Source organism: Mytilus edulis, chromosome 8 (assembly GCF_963676685.1).
Source record: "Mytilus edulis chromosome 8, xbMytEdul2.2, whole genome shotgun sequence".
Lineage (NCBI taxonomy): Eukaryota > Metazoa > Mollusca > Bivalvia > Mytilida > Mytilidae > Mytilus > Mytilus edulis.
The window spans coordinates 15,411,443-15,423,454 of NC_092351.1; positions in this window are offsets into that span (position 1 = coordinate 15,411,443).

Here is a 12,012-nt window from a genome sequence, read left to right on the forward strand (position 1 = left end):
TGTTTTCTTGGTCTATTTCATGTTACACATAGTGTACAGAAATTTGACAAAATCATGGTGATACAAGCAAGGGATTTGGCATAGATGGTCATTAGGAAGTACTTTATCATATTAGAATGGTAGCCAACATGTTTTCGATTTTTTTCACGGCGGTCATCTTGAATTCAAAATTGACATCATTTTGCTCAATCATGGAGATTGAAGAACTGTTCTTACCATTTTCAACGCTATATATGTCATTAAAACTATTTGAAATATAATAAAATGATATGAAAATATGTGAAACAGACAACAATTGTAAAAAAAAATCACCACTTCCGGTTTGGGTCGAAAAAGTTCGTACACTCGAGTGAAATGATAGTGGTATATATATACAATCAAAATTTCCGTTTGATATATCAGTTATTATGTTAGACATGCTGGAGGAATGATTAGTGTCATAATCTACAATATTTTCAAATGTATTCCGTTTTAACAGCTACATGAACACAGTGTTGTACAGTTCAAGCCAGCTTTGTGACACTTACAATTACCAGAACAAGTTTTCTTGCAGCCACAAGTGTAACTCCTGGCAATATGCAGCAATTGCTGCTAATTGTGTCCAATGAGGAATCCACACTCCATCTGCGTTCTCCGTAACCCATCCCCAATCACCAGGACTAGGTAGGTGTTGTCATGTGTGACTGCCTGTCCCCATGCATGGCCACCTCGGTATGTAGCTAGTTTGGTATGATCAAGCAGTGCAGCTCTAGTGGGTCGAATGGTGTCATACTGTCTTTGTTTGGGTGCAAATAGTTCAAGTCTGGATATGTTGATGTCAAATGTTTTTGAAGTCTGAGCTTATCCATCGAATGTTTTATGGTAGTAACTGAGTAAGCTTGATCTAGAAATAATGGCATTAAGCAGCTAAGACTCATTTCAACAGTTGGTCCACGTCTCTCTGAAGAATAAAATGATGATTATTAAATATTTTCGGACGTAATATCTTCACTTATTAACTTCACCGTATTTAACCACTCATATTCATTTTGCAAACTCATGAATAGATAATTGTGGTTAGTTATATTAGTAATATTGTCAGGCAGAATGAGAGGTTCTGGTTTTGTTTTAAGATATGCAGGTTTTATATTCATGTAAGCACCAGGGAGTTCAGGTACCTTTTTAGATTTTGGTTTATGTGTATGTAATATTAACTCATCCCTTTCAACACCGATATTATCTTTAATTGGATGTTGAAAAATAGAGATTCCGGTCCCATTGAAAGATGATTTTGATGTTGTTGAGCTTGGGTTGTGATCTATGTTGTCGACTGCAGCTGTGGTAAACACTTTGCCCTTTAATAAAGGCGGGCATACCACACCTTCATTTAAATAACGTTCAACAACAGCTTCGCCTAGTTGAGTAAAAATTTCCCGTACCCGATCGTAAGAGATACATAACCCATGTTGAAATAATGCATTTTTAAGATATCTTTTCCTAGTTTTTGCAAAGAGTAACACTCCAAGATACACACAAAATGGTGTGTCACGATCAGCTGAATGTTTTTGTTGTACTGTAACCTTTTGGCTGTTTGGGTGATAATTAAACATTAAAAGTTGGGCCACAGCTAAGTCAGACTTTGTAGAAACGTTGTCTTACTGCGATTTGATATCAGGTTCATATTCTATCGTTTTCACCAACTGTAACAAAGGTGGGTTTATGCTATCATCGATATCTCCTGGGACCAAGGATCCAGAAAATGTTGTCTTCGTTGTAGCTAATTGGCAGCGAATCATTTCGGCCGTCTTTGTCATATGCATGGTGTCATTATAATCACAAGCAAAGGCTATAGCTGGTCCTATATCTTTTTCAAACATCAAAAGTACATTTCTGCCCTTTAGGTGTGCTTCCAATTCTGGCATCTTTTTCAATAGCTTGTCCTTCAGTCGAGTAGAATGTACCTGTACAGAAGAAGAACCAAGCTGTGCCAATCTTTCCTCGTACAAGTTTGCCAGGTCTGCTAATCGAAACACAACCGACTCTTCAGAGTTTCTTTGAGTTTCAAAAATGTATGTGACCAGATCAGTTAATGCAGTTTTTTTTCTATATAGTTTCCTCCTGTGTGCAACTGCTTTCGATCTCTGTTTGTCTCTTTGATCTCTCTTTGTTATATACAGCTGCGAGACAAGACGGGTGATACTTCAACTCTTGTGCTATAACATCACAACTACTCAGCTTTGCCAACAGTTGTTTATCATGAAGAGCTGTTGCACAATCCACTAGTCGTTGGTTTAGTTTCATTGTCATTGCCTCTCTTAAGACAGATAAAAAAGGGCAACAGTAGTATACCGCTGTTCAAAATTCATAAATCCATGGACAAAAAACAAAATCGGGGTAACAAACTAAAACCGAGGGAAACGCATTAAATATAAGAGGAGAACAACGACATAACACCGAAACGTAACACACACAGAAACGGACCAAGCATCAGACAAAACACCACGAGAATAACAAATATAACAAAGGTCACTCTTTGTCACAAATGAAACGTTTAAGCACACTTTCAACTGGATTTTGTTGTTGATCTGTAATAGAACGAGGAGTACACCTAAAAAGTTTAGGAGACGTAAAATCACTAAAACTTCCAGATGGTATCGGTGACATATTGCGTTTATGGGCTCTCACAAGTTTAGTATTATTGATATTGAACTTTATCCTACACAAATAACGGTACTTGGCATTTTCTTTTTTCATTGTGCTTTCAATACCATCTCCGTGGTTTAATCGCCGAATATCAAGAGGGATAGGGAGGGCATTTAATTCATGAAAAAGATGGATATTTTTGCCTAACATTGTATATCCTTTGTCTGACGATTTCAGTTGGTCTGTTGTGACCTCCTTACACAAACAACATGTTGTCCAATCAGTTTCCCAACTATCTGCTGAAGAAACTGATAAGCGAATTATTTTCGCCATTTCTAAAACTAAGTAACTATTATATAAACAAAAGTTATCAACAATGAACTTATAGAACAATAACGGAAATATTATCTGAGCAATAAATAAATGCAACAGCAAACTATAACCGAGTGAAACTAATCAACTATTAGAGAAGTGCACGAAGAGTGTGTGTCTATAACATGAATAAATTTACGCAACACAGAGAAACGTCACAGGTAAAATTCTAGAAATTGTATAAAATTCAAGATAACTTTTCAAATTATGCTATTTGATGTATTAACAACAGTATTATTATAGAACTGTGTTAGTAATAGGGATAGAATTCCCTCAAATCAATATCCGATCAGAATTGCAAATAAAACTTCGTAACTAAAAATATGAACGGTGGATAGACAAGTACCGAGACACGTCTTATAACAATGACACACTCTCAAAAAGGTTAACTAGAATAAAATTACTCCCTCTATTGGTCCATAACTTATTGAACCTAATGTAGCAATTGAAGTTTAGTCGAAGATTTGTGGAATATAACGACTGACATTATTTGGGTTATAAAACAGTCATATTCGGGATATTCATAAAACCAGGAGTGGGTTATCGACCGATATTTGACCGAAAGTGATACTTTATCTTAGATAACAATGATTTACTCCATTTTGTAACATTGTGGATACAATACAAGCAAAACGGGCCATACATATGATGTCTGTTCCCTGTGAAGACGTCATTTCGAAAATCCAAGATGGCCGCCATGATCGGATGATTTTTTTCGTGGCTACCCCCCTAATATGATTACATACACCTAAAGTCATGTTCTTACAAAGTTTCATGCTTGTATCACCATTTGCATGATTAACTAACAGGGCAAAGTCAAACTTCATTATGTCATTGTGATATTGGGCATCGTTTCCATTCTTAATTTATCTGTGGATGTAGAAAATATGCCGAAACAAATATTTTGAAATGTCATCATTCTGTTATGTTCATATATACCAAAAGCTACTTTTTTAAGGAGTTATTTGGGCATGATTCTATTTTCTTAAACAATTGAAGCTTGAATGCCTATTAAAAAAGTAAATCGCACTTGTGAGTATTTTCAAAACAATCATGCAGAAAACAAATCAATTGCAAAATTAGGAAGAACTGTTGCAGTTTGTGGATGTTCAAATTCGGGGAAATGTGGCAGAATTGAAGAAACGACATTTGGAACATATTCGCTGTCATCTTTGAACGAGATATTCCATAACGGTCAACTAACTCGTGATGGTGTCCTTTAAGTTTTGAAGAAAAGATTTCAACTTCATCATTCGGAACTTTTGGTACACAAATGTTCAAAGAAACAAATATTGATCTTCATAAAAATTCAAATGAAAGTCCCGTTTCAAATTAGATAATTACAATTAAAAGCTCAAAAGCATCAAACGAATGGAAAACAGTCATATTCCTGACTTGAAACAGACATCTCCTGATGTAGAAAACGGTGATTACACCTGGTTTTATAGCTTACTAAATATAAACGTATGGCTTACTTGTGAGCATTACACCTGGTTTTATAGCTTACTAAATATAAGCGTATGGCTTACTTGTGAGCAACAACCCTTTTACAAGGATTGCTTCTATATTGAAATAGGACAGTTCAGATTTGAAATTTTACTTCAGATATTATTTTACCTTGTAGATTACTTCTCTTATTATTATTTTTTTTTATCTCATACGTCTGCAAACTTCTGTCAATGATTGCATCAATACGTCAAATAAAACAACGAAGGCTGTTTTGACGTTATATGTGCTTTTCCTAAGCAGTTGGAATAGTGTGAATACATTATGTAGAAGACCCTTGCATACAATCATCACTGATAAGTGTCTGTAGACATACGTGTCTTTACGCTTTGCGTACACAATTTTACTTTTCTTATATATGTGATGAGTTTATTAGTTAGATGTTTTGTCTGTTTTCTGATGATTTGAGCACTTTTCAACATATTGTTATAGTAGAAGGTGGCTTTTTCAAAGAAAGCGTGTTTAATCCTGTCACATTCTTAAATGCCTATTATCCCAAGCCGGGAGACTGTAATTCAGCGATTGCTTCTGGTTAATGTTTCATATTTGTTTTCGTAAACTGTTTTGTTTTAAATTATGCCGTTAATCGAACTGTTTTATATTGTTTTCTGTTGGAGAATTTGACAGTCGACCATATGCACAAATAAACACTAGTCCGTGACCCCATGCCTTTCTATTTTAATTCTACAGTTTCAAGCATTAAATGCGTCTTTGTTTTAATTTTAAAAGAAGTGGCGGTCATAATATTTCACCTATTGATATTGATACAGCTACGTTTAGGAGCTATTTTGTGTAAAATATGTACTACTTTCTTTTATGTTCTCTCCGATTGGGTCCGATTTACTGGTTCTATACCTATACGGTATGGGTTGTTTTCTGAATTTTGTAGACAAAACTTTTACCTTAAAATGATACCATCTACTTCATTTGAACTTGTGATATTTCATGAAGATATAATCAGTTCTATGCAAAAATAAAGTAGAAATAAACAGTTATGAAAGTATTAAAAATTTACCCTCATAAATTTTACCATCCCGTTTTCATTGCTTTCTTGCAAATGAAGCGTACATGCAGTTTGTGTCATATATATATATGTGGATATGTATGTAATCAGAGTCGCCTATAGCTTTCATATACAGGAATTATTATGGTAAAATCTAATTTCTTTTTGGTGTATTCATGGCAACAATATTTGTTATAAAATATTGCTAAAAGGGAGAAAAAGATGTCGCATGATTCCCCAAAATTTGGCCAGAAGTTGAATCTCAATCGCTTGGAGTAATACCTTTTTTAATCTGTCTACATATATGTATCAAAAAATCTAATGAAAATCATGTCTTTCATCTCATTTGTTTTGTAAAATTGCGTCAAAAACGTCGTGTAGAAGTAAATATTACATTTATTTCTGGACATATGACCGGTATAGCTATGAAATACGGAAATTCAAAAAATAAAACATGTAAAAAATAATCGTTATGTTCTTATAAACCATCATTGAAAGCTAAATTAGTATTCAGCTGTCTAAAATAATTGTTTTTGCACAATATCTTTCATATTTGAAAAATCCAACATGGCTAAAATGCGAAACCAAATTTCTAACTGTGTATTACTACATTAACAGTTAATATTCTTTTCAAAGTCTCACTTTTGATTAATTTTTCTTTGTTCTGATATACATGTATATCATTGAAGTAAAATAGCCTCTTAGTTTTGGGAATTGGTTGAGTATTGAATACTTGATGAAGGTTAGCATGTTATTATGTTATGTTATGTTATTAGCAGTATACACTTTAACGTAACAAAAACTTTATTTAAAGAAAGATGCCAAGTTAAAGTGTAAAGTCTCATATCTACCTCAATTTTTGTAAAATTTTAAAATTTGCACCTCTTTTGTCTGCATTTTAGTGTTAAAAATCTTACTAAGATCTCTGATGATGCAAAATTGTACAAAATTTAGCAATTTTTTGCATGACAATTGTCATCTTATGTTTTTTGCATACCAAACACTTGTTAAAAAAGTTGGTAAAAGGGAATAAGTTTCTCACTGCTGAATCAACTATGCATTAATATATGCCAACATGTAGCATGAAATATTTATACAAATGATAATTTGATATATTCGCAAAAATACAACGCGTTAGGCCAATAGAGTACAGATATAAGCATAGTGTCATAATGTCTTATTTTGGTTGCTAATGACTGTAAAGAATAAAATTGACATTTCTTGGCATTCATAAACACTTAATCCACTCAGAAATTGATTTGAGGTATGTAAAGTCTTTAATTATTCAATTCTGAGCTTTGTAAGTATGGCATAAGGTAGCAATAAATAGTTAGGAAAAAATATCCAAATTTACCCTCATAAATTTTAGCACCCCTTTTCATTGCTTTCTTGCAAACGAAGCTTACTGTTTGCGTCATATATGTTCACATGTATGTAATCATAATGTCCCATATATTTTATATGTACATGTAATAGTTAAAATGGAAAAAAATATAATTTCTTTTTTGTGTATCTATGGCAACCATATCCATTTTTTGTCATATAATATTGCAAAAAAGGAGAAAAAGATGTCGCATATTTCTCCAAAATTTGGCCAGAAGTAGAATCTAAATTGCTTGGAGTAGTAGCTTTTCTGAAACTGTTTACATATATCTATCAAGAATCCAATGTAAATCATTTGTCTTTCATCTATTTTTGTTTGTAAAATTGCGTCAAAAGCTTCGTGTACAAAAAAGTGTTTGTAACTATTAACAATAACCACAATAAACCTATTTCTCGTACCAAACATAAACTAAAAGAACTAGCCAAGGAATTTGTTTTTGTCCCGGTCGATAAAGTTGCTAATAATATTATTATTGTTTGACGTACATTTTACATTGAGGTTCTGAAAAAAGAAATTTCTAATTCACCAACATTCCAAATGTCTGCATTTTCAGAAAACGACATCTGTAACAAACATAAACCTTTAGCTACCACTTTACAAGCAGAACCAAATACAATGAAAGTCCCAACTATGTATTGGCTTCTGAAGCTACACAAAACACTTTACAAATATAGATTTATTTTGTCTGCAAGCCATTGTTCCACTACTAAATTGTTTATTCCCCTTACCAGTACACTTGGTACAATCAAAATCCTAATAATAAATTGTTTAAATAAGGCCTTCAAAAATAGTGGAATTAATTACTTTTGGAATGTCAAGAACTCCTTGGAAATACTTGATAAATTGCATGCTTATACTGGGGATTTTGAATCTGTTCAAAGTTTTGATATTTCTACCCTGTATACCACATTGCCTCGCATTTTCATTAAGACAAAAAGGAGTAGGTTCAGTAAGACCCCTTTTTGGCCCCAAAATTAAGCAGTTTTGCAAAATTGTGAAAATGTAATCTTTTAGCTATTTTTTGGAAAGTAGAATACTTCTGCTACATAAATATGTGCTGTTTTTGACAATACAATGAACATATATCGTGTACTAGCATCATAAAGTCATGCTTAATTACCGAAATCTTCACAATTATAGCATTTTAGTTAAATTTTAGACAGTTTCCGTCTTAAATGAAAGTGGCCGCATTCGTGTTCATTCATAATATTGAAATGTAAGTTGTATTTGATGATAATACATAACATATATAAAGGTTGAGGATGAACACGGATGCGGCCACTTTCATTTTTGACGAAAACCATCTGAAAAGTGACGTGTTTTGGCATATTTGATAGATTTTTCATATTTAAGCTTCAATCGGAGCGTTTTTAATGACTGAATCAGTTAAAATCTTTTACATAAACTAATCGAATCAATTGAAATAGACACTTAAGTGTTTAAAAAGTGACCTTAATATCTCGTTAGATGAAACTGAAATTTGGGGCCAAAATCGGCCCTTACCGGACCTACTCCTTTACACACCTAATTAAATGGGCATTTAAAAAGTCAGAATGTGAATATATATGTTCAGACTCTTTTAGGTCATTTTTTAGAAGCAATAAACAAAAACACGATGTCAATTGGACATGCTTTGATACTACATATGCCCTTGAACTTTTACTAGATAACATTTTTGTTCGTATGGAGTGTCTGTATATCGTCAGGTTATCGGAATTCCAATGGGGACTAACTGTGCACCACTTATTGCTGACCTGTTTTTGTATTGCTATGAGTTACAATTTATGACAAAAATCAGCAAAGACCCATCGAAACAACATCTGATAAACAAATTTAATGATACTTTAAGGTATTTGATGATATTTTGGCTCTCAATAATGACGACTTCAGTTTGTATACTAAAGAAATTTATACTGTTGAACTTACTTTAAATAAAGCTAATACTACCAATGACCACTGCCCTTTCCTCGATCTTGATATCTATATCACTAACGGAAAGCTTAATTATTCATTTTTAGATGGTGACATTCCCTTTTCACCATCTTACGGTGTTTATATATCTCAACTTGTTCGATTCGCTCGTGAATGTAACAATGTTTTATATTTTAACGAGAGAAATTTATGTATTACTGAAAAATTATTAGACCAGGGTTTTCGATATAACAAACTAGTCAAAACGTTTACTAAATTTTATCTTTGGTATAAGGACATCATTTGTAAAAATAGCTCAACATGCAGGCTTCTTATACGTTCAGGTATTTCACATCCAATTTTGTATGAAAATATTCACTATTGAAACTAAAATTTAAAAAAAAAAAAAAACTTATTAAGAAGGAATATAGTTACGATACTGTTGTCATGTAATTAAAGATTGCATATTTTGGCGTTAATATTGGTACACTTATGGGATCTTTGCATCGGAACTAAACACATTTATTAAAAAAGAAACCGTTATTGGCATGACACGGGTTATGTTCTTCTCATATATGTTATGATGGTATGATATTAAACCCCTAACGGGAAGGATTGTGCCTGATATTCATATGATGAAATCATAATTTTTCAATCAGTTTAATTGAAGTCTGGAGCTGGCATGTCAGTTAACTGCTAGTAGTCTCTTGTTATTTGTGTATTATTGTCATTTTGTTTATTTTCTTTGGTTACATCTTCTGACATCAGACTCGGACTTCTCTTGAACTGAATTTTAAATGTGCGTATTGTTATGCGTTTACTTTTCTACATTGGCTAGAGGTATAGGTCCCAAGTCAAGAGCCTCTGGCCTTTGTTAGTCTTGTTTTATTCTAATTTTAGTTTCGTGTGTACAGTTTGGACATTATAATGGCGTTTATTATTACTGAACTAGTATATATTTGTTGAGGGGACAGCTGAGGGACGCCTCCTGGTGCGGGTATTTCTCGCTACATTGAAGACTTGTTGGTGACTTTCTGCTGTTGTTTTTTCTATGGTCCGGTTATTGTTTTCCTTTGAAACATTCCCCATTTCCATTCTCAATTTTATTATTGTAAATATTACATTGATTTCCTGACCTTTTTAATGCATTTTATTGCTCAATACCTTTCATATTTGAAAATTCTACCGGGGCAAAAATGCAAAACCAATTTCTAACTGTGTATTGCAATACAAAAAATATGATAAGGACCAACGGACGGACGGATAAAAGTTACAGAGTTTACCTGATTTATTTGGAAGCAGTTGTATGTAAAATGTTTTGCAAAAACAATGGAGTAATTTCTTGAATGCTGGATATATACCAGAGTTTTGTTTTCAAATCTGTAAGAAAAACAGGAAATTGCGACAATAATTGATTGAAAATGGTTGTTCTGTTGTGTAATTATATATGGTGAAACTGGTTCATAGTATATGAAAAAAAAAATCAAATGGCCAAAATCTACGTTTTGTTTATCTTTTTTATGCATATATATTAAAAAAAAATCGCATCCGCTCTTTCTCATAAAGATTTTTACAGGGTAGTGTACTATCAGTGAGACAAATAATATCAAAATTATAGAAACGTCTACCAGCTCTAACTCAAAATATTGACAATTCTGTGTTAAAGGGGTAAAATTCAGTTTGACTGCTTCAGACGTGATAAAACTTGACCTTTTTGAATTGGACCAAATCACTACGTAACATAAAGATTCCGCACCCTATTTTTTTAACATGTAATTACATCCCCTACTTAATATTTCATGCAGTTGATATCAAGAAATAAATAGGGAAATTGTATGAAATAAAACATGCAAGTTATACACTGTTTACACTAGGGACTATATTTTCGTAGACAACGAAAACCAAAGGACGATAATTGTGTCCTTGGACCATATGTTGCGATTATATAAAATCAAATCCTCACTTTTAAATCTAGTCACTGAATGTGCTGAATTTCCATTTCTTTAGAAAAATATAAATACAAGCTGTGACATTAGTACAATTTCAATACTAAAGTTTGCTATAAGACTATATTTAAATAGTAAAGCATACTTTTAAAACATAGCTGAATACTAGACTTGATGTAATACGATGTAGTTTTATGATAGAAATGTATCCGCTACTGGAACAAACAGCTTAACCAACTGTTCAGAAACTATCACAATAAATATTCTGCATAATTAAGATTACAAGTTTTATTCGTTCAGATTGTACGTGTTTTGTGAATAATCCGGTTATCAAAAACGCCCACTCAGTTTAGTATAATAAGATTAGAAAACTTCATTTGAAAATAAGAATATAAGGAAGATGAAGTTTTTCATTATACTAGTAAGTATATTTTACAATAGTGGTGTATCTCCAGAATACCTCAAAAAATAAACATGACTGATCATTTGGTAGCTTTTTGGACCAGGGGTTTGTGTTCATATTGCATTTTTGGTATAAGGTCTTTTTTTTTATCAAATCATGATGGTTTTTTTCAGCACAAGTGTTGCACTATTTTTTTTAAAAGAAAGAAGGTTTTAAGGAACACATGCTCATTTAACTTATTAAATTGATCATTTAGCATTCGATAATTATGTAAAAGAAATTCGAGACCGAGTATGACAATTTGACTGTGAACATAACAGTGATAGATGTTGAAACCGTTTAACACAAAGCAAAACTCTTAATTTCTTAATATTTTTTACATTCATAAACGGATATTTTAATAAAAATACATTATATCCAGTTTCCTATCAGCGACAATTGTTATTAAATATATCTTCATTGTTGATACTAACTGCGTCATTTAATGTTATTGTAGAGTATATTAGGGATAGCATTGTGTACCAATTATCATTTAAGATTGAAAAGAAGTACAACATGTACCAAATCATATGACTGTACTTCAACCGAACCTTGCTGTAGGGATACTAACAATAATACAATTACTGCAGACCAGCAAAAACACTATGGTATGTTATTGCTTAACTGTTGCTGAAGAATGTTTAGATTATCTGTAACAAGTATCTGTAAAAAAGTCAGATTTTTCAATTCTGGAAAGGTAAATGTTTTCCGCACAGTTCATGGGATAAATGAACGAGAGTATTTGTAAATACTGGAAGTCTGTAAACGCAAATTGTATATTGACATTTTTACGAAACGAAACAAAGTTGTTTTGTCTTATGGTTAA